Raw genomic sequence first — 13,898 nt, 5'->3', positions numbered from 1 at the left:
AACTGTGACCTGAACTCCACATCTCAGCAGCTAGCCATAATCTCACGCTCCCGACAATGTCCGGGGTCTCCCCAGGAATTGGACCCAGGACCTTAAACTGAACAAGACAATAGTGTCGACCAGACCAGACCAATGTATGTTGTTACAGGGTGGTTAACTTCGCCAGCGGCCCCCTTTCCCGGGGCAGTCCCTGCTCTCCCCTGCTAGAGGGGCACCCTAATCCGTCACCCCATCCGACTTCAGAATGTATTCGTTGGGTTCGGCAACTCACCACCAGCATCCAACCAAATCTAGCGGATCAACGGCGCATCAACTTAGTTCCTGGTCAGCTCGCAAGTTGATATTATCACGTCCTACACCGTCCATAAGATGGGGGGCCACCTCCCATTTCATCACTCCTCAAACACCCGAGGAGCCGGCAGGCGGATTTGAACCCGGGTCGACTGGGTCGACTGGGAGCAGAAGTCAGGCCTTAACCTCTGCCAGCCGCCTGCCCAATGTATATATCTTGATGTGTCCGTTATTATTTATCCGACAGGTGTTTTGAATGGGGCACCGCCACGGCCGGAGTTCACGCCTGGTATGTATGTTAACGTTGTGTATGATGGCCCAACTCCGGTCCTGCCTGCATTTTATGTTTGTCATCTGACGTGCGTCTGCTCTGTCTTTGGCGTTATTCCTTGCTTCAACGTAGCAAGACTCAGTGCAGGGCGGTTCAATATACGTAGTTCAGGCTGAATTCCAGTTATTACCAGTACTGGTAATAACTAGGACTAGGACTAGGACTAGGACTAGCTAGGGGGCCGCCCCTAGCGCCCCCCTAGCCCAACGGTGCCCTCCCCTGCGCCCCCCTAGCCCAACGCTGCCCTACCCTTTGGCCCCCTAGCTAGGACTAGGACTAGGACTAGGACTAAGAAACAGGAAAACGCGGATTAGGCTCATGGCGAGATGAAGGCGAAGCATTTGAGTTTTCATGAAAAGTCTCCGGTGCAAGAAAAATAGCTGCAGGCGATGAAACGTGAAGGCCCTTGTCCAGCAGAGTGCGATGAAGGGCCTCGTTGCATAATTTCGCGCCAACAAAAAGCGGTCGCCCTTGTAGATGTTATAGATATGTAATCAAACAACTGTGTTTTCCTTCCGCGTGCTCAGAGATTGACAGCGCTCTAGCAAGGGAGCATACACTCACGGAACGCCGCCACTTGATACCTACCTTCTTAATATCATCTTGGTGCTAACCACTTCGTATGTCCTTCATAGCTACTTGGTACTATTCTTAATAGGCCGCTTAGTATATCACTTAGTATCATGTTACATACTAATGGTACTCGAAACGCAACCTAAGTATCGCTGTAGTTGGTACCAAGATGCCCCGAAGTAATTACTAAGCGGATAAGTGGGATCTTAAGATAGGTCCGTTCCACGAGTGATAGCTATAGCATGTATACTCTGGGTGCTGATGCTTGCTTGGACAACTGTCCAACTCTCCATTGCAGCAGAGAGATAGAGAATTTACGGTACGCAGCAATACATTTAGCCCATTTTTTAGTTCTGCCTATCTTGCGTATAAGCCACAACCGTATCGCGTCTGTAAAATTTGAAGACCGTGTATAGACTATTTCTTTCAAAAGTTTAGGCATATCTATTACGCCATGGCACGGTCTGTAGACCATTCTGTACGACGATCAATTTCTTGGTCCTATCCATTACACGATGCCCCTGTCTATAGATGATGCAAACGTTTACCGACGGTTGTGCACTTCTTACGGTCACGTGCATGCTTGCAGGCCGCATAGCCGCAGGAGAGGGCTTGCACACCTGCGTTGTTTCCACGGATGGCAGGCTGAAGTGCTTCGGGTGAGCCAACTGCTGACTTATGCTATCACATATGACAACGTGCTTGCAATATAGCACCACCAACATGGCTGTGCAAGGAGGTGGGCGTATTTGAGGGCAGGGCCCATGCATATGGGTGTGCATAAGTGACATGGTGTTCGTCCTATCTCCCAGCACGAGATAGGCTAAGGGTGGAAAATGCATTTACAATAGCAGTGAATATTGGAACTGAATTTGAGATGTAGAACGGAGATATGTGCACTATTGGAGCAGCAAAATTCATTGCATAGCGTAGAAATTAATGCACTAGATTATATGCATTCAACTTGAATGCCGACGTGACGGTTGTGACAGGATCAAACACTGTCACAAATGCACGGGGGCATCTAAAGCGTTAACCCAACTCCCAGTGGTTAACCTGGTTTTCGGACTGACGCTGCTGGTTCGTTATTTAACGTTACAGATGCCCCTCCACATTTGCGACAGTGTTACAGTACTAGTACCGTTAAGTCACTGTATGTAGGCAATAGCAGCAAGCAAGCCTCATGCACCGGTGCAGGTACCTACCTTCGTACATTCAATGGAGGGGTATTAAACTATCTCGCACCGCATATTGTGTGCATCTTGCTGCTGTGGGTGTGCTTCTATTGTGTGCGCCTGTGTTCAGGAGTAACTTTGATGGTGAACTTGGCATTACACTCTACAGAAGCTACTCAGGCGATGTGATGGACCTGCCCATGGTTGACCTTGGTCCTGGGCTGAAGGTGGCGGCTGTGGAGACCGGCGACGGCTTTAGCTGTGCACTGCTGCAACCAGGTGGCATTGTCAAATGCTGGGGGTGAGTATACAAATAATATCCCTGCTTGCAGCTTGCCTGTGTACCTGGCTGTCGTTTGTGCCACGTAGCCGTTGCGAGCAGTGAGGCAATCTTATGAAAGGTGTAGTATCCAGGGGACATGCATGTTCCGGATCATGCCGGCCGGCCTGCTGCGCCATACATCAGCTCGCTTGCTAGTCTTGGTCAAAGTATAGCCTGCCTTCTCAAACGCAAGCAACATCATCATTAGCATTATATTATGTAGATGCCAGGGTCGGCCTCTGTCCCTCCAGCCCAGAGGGATGCTGTCGATCTTTTTCCGGCACTGATCATGGGGTAGAGCATCCACTGGACCCTTCAGGCTGAAGGGTCTCCTTCCCAGGCCCAGGCCCGGGCACGTGCCCTGTACGAGCTTAGTGAGCTACGGCCACTAGTCGACCGGCTTTGGATCTCCATCTGTAAAATAACTTACCATCTGTACATTGCACCCAGGTATATAATAGGATGGACGGTCCCTATCTAATATACTAGAGCACAATCTACAGACGATTAAATGCTTCTTTACAGACGTCGCTTATTAGATCCTCTCTCAGGTTCTTGGAGTGGAGAGGCCTGCAAATAAAGGCACAAGCATGGCGGCCTGTGTAGTAGCTGTAGTACGGCACACACGTCGTCTACTAGAAATGCTCACTAAGGCGCTCCACCATCTTGAGAGCATTCCAGCGGCCGGCTACTACAGCCTGCACTTCCGGGATATCGGCTGTATGTCGGCTTTCATACATGGGTGCCGCTCCTACGATGTGGGCATGCTCAGCCCACAGGCTGTTGCTCGTTCACCCATTAATTCGCATAGCTAGTCGTTGAAGGTTCACCTGTTGGAAGCGAGCTGATACACGCCTGTGGCCTTGAGCTGACCGCTGAGACCTAGCAGCTGCACCATTGTCACTGCCGCCTAGCGAGGGTCCCCGTTGAAATGGCCCTGCTCCAATGAAACTTAGGCCTCAGGGGCCCTCGCTAGGGCATTACTTAGCTAGCTGCGGCCGCAATTTGCAGGGGTGTGAACCGCTCAATCCAAAAGGTAATTAACTGCTGGGCGCCAGCTGGCTAATCCATCAATCCAATGCCGTTGTGCAATGACAGTAGTGAAGCCCCGGCTGCCATATAGGCGCTCTGTATAGACTCGTTTGAAAACTGCATGGAAGCATTACCTAACCTAAAACCTAATGCTTCCTGGTTACACCTGGCATGCCGTATGTACGGGTTAATAAAAGTGCTTATGATACTATGGCAATGGCAGCATACCGAGCCCTGCGCATGCACCCTGGCAGCAGACTAATTGGCATTTGCACAATTGTGCTCTTGTATGTATCCCTAGTGCGTCCCTTGCCTGTGCTTTAATGTCAAGAACATCTCTGACGCCGATTATGATTCATCGAATTCAACGTCATTTATATTCCTCACGCATGCACATAACCCCCTCTTTGCATGTGCATTTGCACCAGTTCCAATCTGTATGGACAGCTTGGCTTAGGCAACACCAGGTCTCGTGGCGCTGCACTCGGAGACATGGGCTTCAACCTTCTCGCTGTGGATTTGGGTCCGGGACTGACAGCCACTGCACTTGCTGCTGGCAGCTCGCATGCTTGCGCTATTCTGCAACCGGGAGGCATCGTCAAATGCTGGGGGTAAGCAATTGTGTGCATGTGATGGTGTGTATGCGCGTCTGGAGGTGTTCTCTCCAGCAGGGAGTTGATAATGTTGGAGACTGCTTGTGGAGATACACTTGTGTGTATGTGAATTACGCAGCCTCAAACCGCCGCCCACCAAGTTGACTATGTACGATAGCATGCTACGATATGCTGGCTGCTATGCGTAAATCTGTATGCTTCCAGTGTTTATTTTCGTATTTTTCCATAGTCTGTGATCCATCCTGCCCGTAGACGTACATGTGACAATGCATGTTTGATATAGGTGTCGGCCCAATTTCAATATTTATCAATGTAACAACGTTGTTACATTGAGTTAACTCAGCATAAGCGTTTGCTTCACATACCAACAATGGTGTCGAACGAACAACTACGGGGAAAAAACTTTGTAACGATACTTGGGTCTACATTTGCATTGTCACATCATCAGCTGCTTGCACGGGTGTTAAAGGGATCAGCTCCCCTGGCATGCCAAGAGATGCGCATCTCCCAACTAAGTACTCTTTTGGTATTACATATCGAATTGCTAGGAGATGGGAACTCTCCGGATCAAATCCGGTTGCGAACATATCGCACACCAGGCACGATGCAGCATACTCTACCCTAAAGGTGGATGCCCGGGTGGGCGAGAAGTCTACCAGCTGAGTAAAACCAACCTCCATCTCGGACGGGGACTGACGAAATGTCAATAACACTCAAACTCACAATCCTACGGGATCTCAAACAACCTAAATCCTACGGGATATGCCCGGGGGCGCCCGAGGACGTTCGCTCGAGGGGGGGAGGAATGTAAGAGGGATCAGCTCCCCTGGCATCTCCCAACTGAGTACTCTTTGCCTGGTGTTACAACGGGAGCCTGCGCATGATCGTTCTATGGTTCTGTGTCATTGAACCTTAGTGTATGTACGTATATAAACATACACATATACATGTGTTTATACCCCATTCGCAGGAACAACCAATATGGCCAGCTTGGCCTCGGCCACAGTCGGAACATCGGAGATTCACCTGACGAGATGGGTGCAAACCTTCCTGCGGTGGACCTTGGCACTGGTTTGATGGCAACAGCAATTACAGCCGGAGGGCGGTTTACGTGTGCCTTGCTGCAGCCGGGCAATGTCGTAAAATGCTGGGGGTAAGATAAGTATATACATATACATATATAATATTCATCAACAGGCCGACGCTGGCATAGGACTAAAGCAGCGGACGCTATGTACACTGCTGGCATTACAATGAAATAGAATGAACAAGCTACACTTCCTGTGTGTATACACTCTTCGTATGTTGAACCTGAAAGCACATGATAACTGATTCCATACAAGCGCACACAAGCGCAGTCATGCACGTACATGGCAGACAGGCAGGCACGCAAATGTGTCCAAGGTGTTGGACTCACGCACTGCAACTCCTAGCAGGTACGGCAGGTACCCAACAAGAGCAACGAAGGTGAAATACAAGCAATAAAAATGATGCATACGCTTGCCCGATGGACGACCTGCTGGCGATTTAGGCAGCACTAGCGACTAGACCGACAGTATATCCAGCCAACCGCTGGATCGGACACGCCTGCGCCTGCCCGTCCACTGCCCTTCAGGAATAATGAATATGGCCAGCTTGGACAGGGCGATACTCTGGACCGCGGCGTGCTGCCGGGCCAGATGGGTGACGCCCTGCTGCCGGTGGACCTGGGCCCCGCGTACAATGCCACAGCACTGTCCGCCGGCTATGCCCACGTGTGCGCACTTTTGCAACCTGTGGGTGTCATCAAGTGCTGGGGGTGAGTACATACATACGTGCGACCAGGACCTCTGCCTCCATGCCCACGCTATTGATTGGTAGATTCTCTATTATTCATGACATCGTCGCGTTCATCAATCTGTGGCCGCTGACACTCAAGTCGCTGTTAATAACTTAGGTGTATGTCCAGACAGGCAAACTTGCCATGATTGGAATCATGGACGCGATAATGCTGACAATGCAAGTAGAGCCTCAGCTTCCAAGAAGCTGCTGGAAAAGGCCTAGGGTATGTGCAGCAACTTCGGACCTGCTGTTTGTTAACTATAGCGGCGGCCGAGTTCGTGGTTGATTTCAAAGCACATACTCCTAGGGTCCAAGCTGACATCCACAAGTGCGGATTCTTCGCAAGGAGATAACCGAACACCGAAATAACCACCAGTCGAATATGCGATTTGTTTGCGATTCGGGTTGCAGCGTGTGTGGAGGTGGCGTAAGAGGCTGCCCTTTCGTTATTAAAGGGTTCGCCGGTGTGTAACAATGCGTATGCATTGGAAGCAAGTTTTACCAAATGTTAAGTACACTTCTTCCTTAAAGCTTTGCAAATAGGCAAGAGGGATAAGTAGGGAAAGTTCTTCTGGATTATGCCGTTATTCGTGTTCCGTCGCCATAATTTGTCCAGCCAACAACTTGCTGGGTTGAACCCCCGAGCGCCTATTGACCAATCCTCCTGTACGGCCCTGGAGAATTGAAAACTAACAGCTTCAAGTTCAAAGCTTTGCTATGTTGGCTCGGAAAACAAATGGTGATTATTGTCAACGTCTCTTTCAGTTGGTTGTGCTCATGCGGTTCATGAACCATCGCATCAGCAGGTAGGTGTCGTGCTGTTGTGTCAATCTCTATGGACCGTTCCCCGCCGTGTGTATGACTTAGATTACACTGTGGGCCGCGAGAGCCGGGGGCCGAAGCCGAAACACAGCGCAAGGGTCGGGATCACATAGCACGGGTCGGTTAGTCTTGTGTGCTCCGGACCCCGACTCAGACTGCCAACACTATACGCAGCCACTCCGCAGCCACTCCATCCTGGGATGGCGCTGCAGTGAAAGCATCACGAAGGGCTCTCAGCTCCCGCTAGAGCGAGTCCACAAGTCTCAGCTAGGGCAAAGGCAAAGGCTCTCTGAAACATACCCCCAAAGCACAACCAACGACAAAGGGATCCCAAGGAAAAAAACAAAAAAGAAAAAGATGGTTAGGGCAGCTCAGGTAGAGGTGGGCTCCTGATACACTACACAAGCCAACAACAGTAAAAACTCCAAGAAAGAAAGACTTAGGGAGCTCGAAACCACAAGACGTCTTGCAGCCACCTCACAGCAACTGACCTCCTCTACCTCTCCCTTCCTGGGCTGGTCCAGGGGAGAAGTAGCCGTACAAAAATGCTGCATCCTGGAGCCCTATCAAGAAAGATTGGCTGATGACACAGACCTAAGCTGATGACACAAACCAGCTCCTGTTTTCCATCTCCGCAGTTCCTACCAACACCCACAACCCACTCTCGGCACAGGGTCAATACTTATGGCTCGCTGGGTCTTGGGGATACCCAGGACCGGGGAACGCGACCCGGCCAGATGGGTGTCTCACTGCGAAGAGTGGATCTGGGACCCCGGGTGGCGGCTACAGCGGTGGCGGCTGGCAGCCAATACACATGTGCACTGCTACAGCCCGGAGGACAAATCAAATGCTGGGGGTGAGTATCATAGAAATGTGTTATCGCGAAAGGATTGGCGGCGAGACGCTTCATGAATAGTACGACAGGATATTATTAATTTGCCGTATAGCATACATACATATTATTAATTTGCCGTATACATTTGTATATAGGGTTTGGCACCACTGGTAAGGCGCGACCATTGCCTCCGGGAGATCCTGGGATCGATACCCGTTAGGGTCAAAGTCCTTCCGATGGTGGAAGGTATTGCGCCCCTAGTTGATGGACGGTGGTGACCTGGGATGAAGTTAACCTGCGAGCCGACCAGGAACGGAGTTGGGCCGCTGTCGACCCGGCAGATTCCGTTGGATGCTGGTGGTGGGTGCGGAACCTGAGCGATCCACTGAGAAGTTGACTAGGGTGACTGGATGAGGGATGCCCCGAAATACCGGGGAAGGCAGGGTTTCGCAGGGTAGCTGCCACGGGCGAAGATACACCCCCCTGTTTCACACATCTGTAAGCTACGACACCGTTGAGCATGTATGGCAGCCGCTCCCACGCTAAATAAAGCGCCGCAACCTGTCAGAAAAACATATTTGCCGTCTATAGAAAGGGTCATCCTATATAGATAGGATTAAGAAGTAGATCGTATATATAGATTCATAGTATAGAATGGTATACGGACTGTGTCATGGTATTATAAATAGGTAGGCCTGAAATAGATTGTCTAGATGTAGACAATTGCAATCGAAACTTTTTCAGACGCTGCCTCAACACATGTTCAAATTTTCCTTCCCGCTGCTTTGCTATCGCATTCCTTTTTCTTTAATTGTTGCGGGGTAGTGTCGCCTTCCACCATCATTACTGCTATTGCTGTATGTGCAGTAAACGTCCGTGAACAATCCGCCGCAACGTACCGTTCATCGATTCGGGTGTATATCAATTCCGTTTTAACTATCATCCATGCGGCGCTGTCACTGAGTGCAGGTTAAATTATAATGGAAACCTTGGCCTGGGGTTCTCCTCCTTCGGAGTAGGCGACGAACCAAATGAGCTGGGGGCTGCACTTCCAGCTGTGAGCCTTGGAGCGGGCTTCTCTGCGGTGGCAGTGGCGACGGGCCGCAACCAAGTCTGTGCGCTGCTGCAGCCAGGGAATGTCGTCAAGTGCTGGGGGTGAGCAAAGCGAGAAAGCGAACTTATATGGAATTTTTGCCAGCGGAAGGAACCCCTGCCAAACTCTAACCAACATTACTGCCGAGGTAACTACTTCCCGCTCTGGAGGAACTTGTTAAAGCACGCTCATTTATACTTACTTGCATGTTCCTCAATTGAGGCATTGGCGGTAGCTACTTTCAGCCTGTATTAGTTGATGATTCCGTGCATTTCCCACATGGTTAGGCTTCCAAGGGCCCGAACATTCTTGGATGCTACTACCTATAGAGGTACACAGGTTTTACTCGAAAGTTGCTAGTACATTGTTACCACATAGGGGCATACTCATGTTATAGGCTCTTTTTAAAATATAAAGCTTTTCTGCTGCGCGCCAGCTCATTGTAGTAGCGGTACATAGTACGGCACGTTTCTAAACATGTGCTATATAGCATATGTTTATAAGCGATATGTGTGCCGTACTATGTATACGATATGTCATGTATGACGTGCGATGACGTATCAGACAGTTGTTTAAGCGGCCTCCGTAGCAACCAGCTACTACATCGGTTGCAGACCTTAAAGTCGCCATATCGACCGCAATAGTTTACATTACACAATAAACATCGTGGCTGACGACGAGGTCAGCCATGGCGACCCTCGGCACAGATACCAGGACAGAATGCAGAGGTGTAACTGGGGGAAAGACTCTGCCTGAATTACCTACTGACTCGGCGCATGTGGGGTGGTTGAGCACATGACGTGATCACGTCATGAGGTGGTTGAGCAACCACTTCCCGACGCCGGTAGGGCCCGAGATGGATCCCTCCTGGAGGACGAACGTAGTAGCTGCTATATAGTACGGCACACATCGTCTATGATTACACGCTACAGTGCTCTGCCAGTATTATACAGGCCTTTTCAGCGGCCAGTTACTTCACTTATTTATGGACCGTCCAAACGAATATAAAAATATGAATGAGGACTTCATGCCCACGGGACGGGAGCACTCTTAGAGGAGGCACCCGGCGCGTGCATGTTGAGTTGCATGCATGGCTCATGGATTTAGTAGACTGACTACATTATCGCAGCTGGTTCGTGCTACCAATAAGCAGCACTGCAATTGATGAGTCATTACCAGCCATTGGTTCTCCCATTACCAGCCATCGATGCTCCCTACTTCATTTGCCTTTACTAACATTCCTGCGCAGGATGAATTATTATGGCGAGATTGGTCAAGATCCCTACAGAGTCCGATACAGCTACACTCCGATGCTGGTCGGATTCTGATGGAGACACGTGCACAGCCCACACATCCTCGCCACGATCTATCAGTCGTTGCTTGTGCTGACGATTAAATAGCGAGCCAGGTCGCTTGAGCGAGTGAGGTGGATCCATCTATCCGTCCATCCATGCATCAAGCGATCAACAGCTGTGTGTGCCCCACTTAGCCAGCAGCAGTTAGTAACAGACCGTGCGAAAATAGCATCCGCTCGGCATGCAGCTTCCTATCAGCATGCCGGCCATAGTATGTTGGTTCAGGTCGGCAAATGTCATCTGCACTACTGGACTGAAGCAGCCAGCCAGCAGCAAGCCTGGACAGCACGGCTCCCTGCAGCAGCCTCGACTAGTGTTCAAGGATGCAGTCCCCCGCGCGCTGTCATTTGTGCCTGTTCCATGTATGTACATAGGTTGCTAACCTGTTTGGCTTATAAACCATGCATGTAGTTATCATCATGCATGTTAGATAGTTATCTTCAATTCGGTACTTGCTACTAACATCAGCTGTGTTCGTCGACCCAACTTACCAGCTAATTGGATTATGCTGGCAAACTGGCTCGGTGTTCATATGCGCGTACTTGTGCAAACGCGCACAATATATAGATTATGGGTAATTAGCATGCGTGCGTGTGCGGCATTCTTTACTGGGCTGTTTGTCGGAAGAGAAGTGGTGTGACGCTGTTGTCTCTGCTGGTGTTGATCCTAGGATGCTAGGCTCTTCAAGGAGTTGGGAACCCGGCCTTGAAGAAAGTGAGGATGCGGTAGGTGGCGTGATCCCTTGCCGTAGACGGGTCTGTTGATCCGTTAATCAGCAGATTCTACCGTCAATATATTCGACGAACATCCCAACGGTAGGTGGGTACCTAACCCGAGTCCCAAGTATGTGCACATAGTCCGGGAAAACTGGTTGGCTGGCTTGCTTGGTCGGATAAGAGCCCCCAATACAGAGATTTACAAGCCGTGAACCAACGGGGCTAAATAAGCTCAAAAATAAACTCGTATCCCCCGGCCAATCCCGCACACACTTTGCGAGTGTTGCATTTCGTTTCGTTACCTGGTGTCGAATGCAATAGCTGGTGCGCATGCGATCTGTCGTTTCTAGGTGTTTATGAGACCACTACCACGATTGGTTATCGATACCGTCTCCATGGCCGCTCACTCACTACCTTCAGTGTACTTAGCCTAAGTACACTGAAGGTAGCCAACCCTGAGGGTTGACGTAATGTGCCATTCATAACGACCAGCGGCTGAAGTTGGCGAGCCTTACCAACTGTACCTGGCTAACTAAGGGGGGATTTTGTAGTAGCTGCCGTATAGTACGGCACACACATCGTCTATAAGTACGCACTAAGGCGCTCTGCCAGCGTCTTGGGAGGCCTTTCCAGTGGCCAGTCTCAAATAGCAGGCACTGCTACGGCATAATAGTCTGGATAGTTCAGTTATTTCGACATATGTTCTCTTCTTAAGCGATAGTATGTCTTGTGTTTTTTTAATGATATCTTTCTATTTCAGACAGCTGTCTGAATGCTGCAGCCTTCTGCTGGCCCTTGGGCTCCAGTCTCGTATGGGCCTGTTGCATGGTTAAACATGCAATTTGGAGAGTAACCCACATGAGGTGTAACACACACAATAGGAACGAACACGTGCGCAAACTAACTTTATGCGGGGGGAGGTACGGGTGGTGCAATCTCACTAGCGTGCCTGCCAGCATGTGAACCCACCATCAATCCCCGACCAGGTGCACACCCACTCAATTACCTTCCTGGCAGAGATGGCGTCAAGAGGGCCCGACGATTCATGCATGTTGCCTATGAGGCTCTCCGCACAGGTGTTGTGATCAGAGATCTCGTTTTGCGCGCCTGCATGCATGCCATGTATATCAACCACGGCATCCCCAATGCAACAGTACCCGTGGTCGAGGCTGCTCTGGCCGTCAAGCACAATTATTACACGGGCCCCCGTGCTAGTAATGTGTACCGCATGGCGGCACCATACACCCCCCCCTGCTCTTTCATGCAGACAGTCACGATATTGAGTGATCTATCACTCAAGAGTGTGTATGGCCGGTCCTGGACATTTTGGGATGAGCTCAGAATGAAAGGAAATTCATGTTTTCTGGAAAATTCTGAAATGAGCACGAAATGAGCACGAAACGAACGCCAAATGAAGGGAATCCCGGGAATCGAAGGGAAGCCGGTTCCCAGAGTGTCAAGAGTGTGTATGGCTGGTCCTGATGCGGTATGACCTCTGCTCCCCGTGTGCTTCACCGTGTCCTACAGCTTGCAGCGCTGCCACCGCCATCACTGCCGCTGTAGCTGCCGCTGCCGTCGCTGTCACCGTGCAATCTTCCGAATTCCTCAGTGTTCTGTAAAGCACATGCATGACGACTCGCAGCGTCGTCGTGCACCAGGAGAACCAGACGAGGGCAATATTCCCGAATGATGTGTGCTGGAGAGTGATCAGTTCTCATATACCTCTGGAATGTGTGAGGAGTCAATAATACGGCCCGTAGGTGGCGGGGCGCTTTTCCTCTCGTGTAATGCGGAGACTTGCAGCTGCAGCTGCATAATTCTCTGGATTTCGGGTTGTTTACTTCGTCCTGACAGTAACTGCTGCTGCTGTGCGTTAGCCTTACTCATTGTCTGACCGGCCGCACGAACCTTACGCTTCGGGTATGCAACTAAAATTGGCTTGGTAGTTTGTGTATACGAATAATGGGTACTTACCAGTTTCCCCGCGGGCGTATGCGGATACGGGCACCCTACCCCTACCCTTACCAAGGAGTTGGGTTATGGCGGGAGTAGGGGCTTTGGGTAGGGTAACCGGTGGGTAATGCCTACCCAGGGTTTGACTAACCTTTTTCCATATAGCGTACCCCACCTGGACCGGCCTAGAAGTCAGGGAACCTACGCCAAGATTTGGTGCGTGGTAGGATTTTTTTTACGAACCAAATGCATTTCTATAAGCATGATTTATGTTCCTGATTCGGTCTTTTATGCGAAGTTCAGGTGACCGACCGATCAGGGTTTTTCCTAGCGAAATGTCGCACACGCCTTAGTCATGTCCTTCACAGCGATGACGAGGACCCTTGAGAGCTACCGAAAACGTGCACATTTATTTGCAGAGTTCAGTATACATGTAGAACGGACAACGCTCCACAGAGCAGGAGCATTTGCGGTTAACGGTAGCTTACGCGCTTTGCTGCTGGAGTTGAACAATCAAGTCTCATAAATGTCGTGATGTTACAACATCTCATCGGCATGACCGATGCAGCAGGATTCCGTTGATTTTTTTAATTACGTTGTCTTGAAAGGAAATTTGGACGCAAGGCAACGATGCCAGCGGAACATGACGGTGACGCAAGTAGCCAACGGAGCGGCAACAGTGGCGCAAGCGGAGTAAGCGAAACATCTTCACAGCGAGCAGACGCAAAGTTTTTAAAGAGGAGGTGGGACGTGCCCGTTTCGTGGCAATTGAATGGCTGCTGGTAAATGCTGATCAAGGCCCTGCCGAAACCAACAGGACGCGTGGAGTTCAAGATAAGAACGTAAAAGAAGCAGATGTACTTGGACAGAAACGAAATTTTCAGGATGGCGTTTTCGCTTGTAGGTGGTGTCGATGATCTATCTACGGCTGCTGACGCGGGAGTAGTCATACCAACCTTCCGTGA

Source organism: Volvox carteri (genome assembly GCF_000143455.1).
Source record: "Volvox carteri f. nagariensis unplaced genomic scaffold VOLCAscaffold_21, whole genome shotgun sequence".
Classification (NCBI taxonomy): domain Eukaryota; kingdom Viridiplantae; phylum Chlorophyta; class Chlorophyceae; order Chlamydomonadales; family Volvocaceae; genus Volvox; species Volvox carteri.
The sequence above is the reverse complement of the archived record's forward strand: the minus strand, read 5'-3'. Positions refer to the sequence as shown.